This window comes from Rutidosis leptorrhynchoides, chromosome 3 (genome assembly GCF_046630445.1).
Source record: "Rutidosis leptorrhynchoides isolate AG116_Rl617_1_P2 chromosome 3, CSIRO_AGI_Rlap_v1, whole genome shotgun sequence".
NCBI lineage: Eukaryota > Viridiplantae > Streptophyta > Magnoliopsida > Asterales > Asteraceae > Rutidosis > Rutidosis leptorrhynchoides.
The window spans coordinates 386376500-386380970 of NC_092335.1; positions in this window are offsets into that span (position 1 = coordinate 386376500).

Consider the following 4471-nt stretch of genomic DNA (forward strand, 5'->3'; position numbering starts at 1 on the left):
GGGTAATTGGTGTAATTGTTAACAAAGTAGTAAAACCTTGGTTTACACGCAGTCGATAACCTGGTGTATTCATTAAACAAAGTATTAAAACCTTGTTACAATTCGAATCCCCAATTAGTTGGAATATTTAACTTCGGGTATAATAATAATTTGACAAGGACACTTGCACTTTATATTTATGACTGATGGACTGTTATGGACAAAAACCATACGGACATATTGAATAATCCAGGACAAAGGACAATTAACCCATGGGCATAAAACTAAAATCAACACGTCAAACATCATGATTACGGAAGTTTAAATAAGCATAATTCTTTTATTTCATATTTAATTTCCTTTATTTTATATTTAATTGCACTTCTAATTATCGCACTTTTATTTATTGTTATTTTATTTAATCGTACTTTTAATTATCGCAATTTAATTTTATCGCATTTTTATTATTCGCAATTTCATTATCGTTATTTACTTTACGCTTTAATTTTAGTCTTGTATTTATATTTTACATTAGGTTTTAACTGCGACTAAAGTTTTAAAATCGACAAACCGGTCATTAAACGGTAAAAACCCCCTTTATAATAATAATATTACTTATATATATATTTGTATTTTTATAAAAGTAAACTAATATAGCGTTGAGCTTTGTTTAAAGATTTCCCTGTGGAACGAACCGGACTTACTAAAAACTACACTACTGTACGATTAGGTACACTGCCTATAAGTGTTGTAGCAAGGTTTAAGTATATCCATTCTATAAATAAATAAATATCTTGTGTAAAATTGTATCGTATTTAATAGTATTTTCTGCTAAAATAATAACTATTTTATATACACCTCGTTCGACATCAAGTATTTTTGGCGCCGCTGCCGGGGATTCATTCGCCAAAGCGAAACGCCATATTTTTAATTTTTAAGTTATAATTAGTTTTTGTAAAATTTATATTTTTGTTTAAAAAAAAAAAAGGGGGCTTTTAAAATCGAAAAAAAAAAAATATTTTAATTACATTTTTAAGTTTTTCTTTTATTTCTACAAAATTATAAAGTATTTTAAGTTTATTTTTAAGTTTTTATTTTAATTACATATATATATTTTATTTAAATTTAAAACAGAAAAAAAAAAAGAAAAAGAAAATAAATATTAAATAATTTCCGTGACCTGTCATTTGAACCAGACAAATTGAACCAGTTCAGGGTGACCATGCGAGTCGCATGACCCCCCGGCTTAAATCATGCGACTCGCATGATGGGTCTGACAGGACCACATCTGAACCCTAAAAACGCATTAATTACGGAGTATAATATATTATTATTATATTAAACCCTAATTTGATTTATTATTATTAATTAAGATTTTAGTTTAATTAATTACTTTTAATTAAGTTTTATTATATTTAAAACTTAATACTTTAATATAATTAATATAAAAATAATATTTTAATAAAAATTGTATTTTTTTTATCACTTTTTATTTCTTTTAATATTTTGTCCCTTTTTAATCGTTGTAGCGTAACTTTTGTATTTTTCGCTCATATTTAATTTTAAAACTTAGTTTTTGCTATAGTTATTTTTACTCCTAGATTTTTAGGCTTTGCCGTAGAATTCCTTAAGTGCTTTTTCTTTAGACTAAGATTTAGGTGCTTTAGAATTTTGCGACGCCTTTTTAAGTTTTAGTTTCTTTTTAAGTTATTTCCATTTGGGATTTAGTTTTTCCTGTAAGCTTTAATATTTTTAGACCTTTTACTATGTATCAATTATCATTCCAATTAGTAATTTCAATTTGCGATTATAATTTTAAGTTAGTTGTAGTAATAAGGTTAAATTAGTTAAATATTTTTAAGTTGTTATAAGTTTCTTTTATTTTTCCGTCACCTTTTATTTTTCAACCATATTTTTTTTCTTTTTCGACCTTTTTCGACGAACTCTTTTTCTCTCTTATTTCTCGCTATTCTAGTTTTAGGACTTAGAATTTATTCTACTTCTTATCTAAATTTCTTAAAATTACGAAAATTTATTTTGAGTGGTTAAATTAATAGACATCAAAATTTTCTGGTTCGTAGTAATAGTTGGATTTGTACGTGGACCGGGTTATTGGAGCCAAACAGTCCTCAATTATATTGAGACCAAACGAATCCTGCCCCTCTGCTGCATCTTTTGGCTATTCGAAACGTGGGCAAAATCAGAAAAGTCTATTGATTGGATAACTTATTATAATTTTTCTTTCCTTTTAAAAACTAATAAGATATTCAGTGAATGCACCGAGCAAGACGTTCACCACCTTTTGTACGTTCACCACCTGTAACTCGATCAAGACATCGTTTAACAAATATAACCGCCGTTGATTTTTCTTTAGAATCGTCATCAAGTCGACCAAGTACTTCAGTTCAAATTTCCGATAATCCAGTTTTTGAAACAAACCTCACAATTGAGAATCCAGAAAATACTCAGGAACGGTTCATAGATCCTGAACCATTAAACTTTCCTCCGGAACCACCAATCATTCAAACAGAGATTGTTGAGGAACGAACTATTAAATCAGAACCATCTAGTGATACCGATTCAACAAATTCAATTATGGAGAATCTGGAACCTTTAAGTATGGAAGACCGAATGAGAGCTAAACGCACTGGCCAAGGTCACGCAATTACTCATCCAGACATTAATGCACCAGATTATGAAATCAAAGGACAAATTCTACACATGGTGACTAATCAATGCCAATTTAGTGGTGCGCCGAAGGAAGATCCAAATGAACATCTACGTACCTTTAATAGGATCTGCACACTATTTAAAATCCGAGAAGTGGAGGATGAACAGATATATCTCATGTTATTTCCCTGGACTTTAAAGGGAGAAGCCAAAGATTGGTTGGAATCGTTACCAGAAGGGGCGATCGATACATGGGACGTTTTAATTGACAAATTTCTTAAACAATTCTTTCCTGCATCTAAAGCCGTAAGACTTCAAGCAGAAATTGTTACGTTCACACAAAAGCCAAATGAAACTCTATATGAGGCGTGGACAAGATATGGAAAATTGTTAAGAGGATGTCCGCAACATGGTTTAGACACTTGTCAAATAGTACAAATATTCTACCAAGGATGCGACATCACTACAAGAAAAGACATAGATATAGCAGCTGGTGGTTCTATTATGAAGAAAACCGAAACTGATGCTTACAAAATTATTGATAATACTGCTTCCCACTCACATGAGTGGCACCAAGAAAAAGATATCATTAGATCATCTAAAGCAGCTAGAGCCGATTCTAGCCATGACTTAGATTCCATTTCGGCAAAGATAGATGCTTTCGAGAGACGAATGGAAAAGATGACTAAGGATATTCATGCTATACGAATTAGTTGTGAGCAGTGTGGAGGACCACATTTGACAAAAGATTGTCTCAGCATTGAATTAACAATGGAACAAAGAGAGAATATTTCATACATAAACCAAAGGCCTGGAAATAATTATCAGAATAATTATCAACCGCCAAGACCGATTTACAATCAAAACCAGAATTATAACCGAAATATTCCATACAACAACCAACAAGGTCCTAGCAATCCACAAGTATCCAATAATACTTACAATCAGCAAAGACCTAATTTTCAAAACAAACCACCACAACAAACCGAAGATAAAAAGCCGAATTTAGAAGATATGATGACGAAGCTAGTTGAAACTCAAACGCAGTTTTTCACATCTCAAAAACAAACCAATGAACAAAATGCTCAAGCATTTAGAAATCAACAAGCTTCTATTCAAAATCTGGAACAAGAAGTAAGTAACCTAGCAAGGTTAATAGGTGAAAGAAAACCGGGAAGTCTACCTAGTGATACAAATGCTAACCCCCGGAATGAAACAGCTAAAGCTATTACCACAAGAAGTGGTACAACACTTAAACCACCTGAAATACCTGTAACTTCTGATGAAACTATTCCTACTCCACAAGAACCACAACCTGATCAAGATAAGGAACAAGAACCGGTAGTTGAAAAGGTTAATGAAGATAACACAGTTAAGGATAAACCTTATGTTAAACCATACCAACCACCACTTCCTTATCCGAGTAAAATGAAGAAAGAAAAACTTGAAGCCGAGCAATCCAAATTCTTGGATATGTTTAAACAGATAAATGTAAATCTTCCTTTCATTGATGTGATTTCAGGAATGCCAAGGTATGCTAAATTCTTGAAAGATCTAATCACGAATAGAAAGAAAATGGAAGAACTCTCGGCTGTTACTATGAATGCTAATTGTTCAGCAGTGCTGTTGAATAAGATACCAGAAAAACTATCTGATCCAGGAAGTTTCACAATTCCATGTTTTCTGGGTAGTCTTAGTTCAATAGAAGCATTGGCTGATTTAGGTGCTAGTATAAATCTAATGCCGTATTCACTATACGCTAAACTAGACCTTGGAGAATTAAAACCAACAAGAATAAGCATACAACTAGCCGACCGATCAA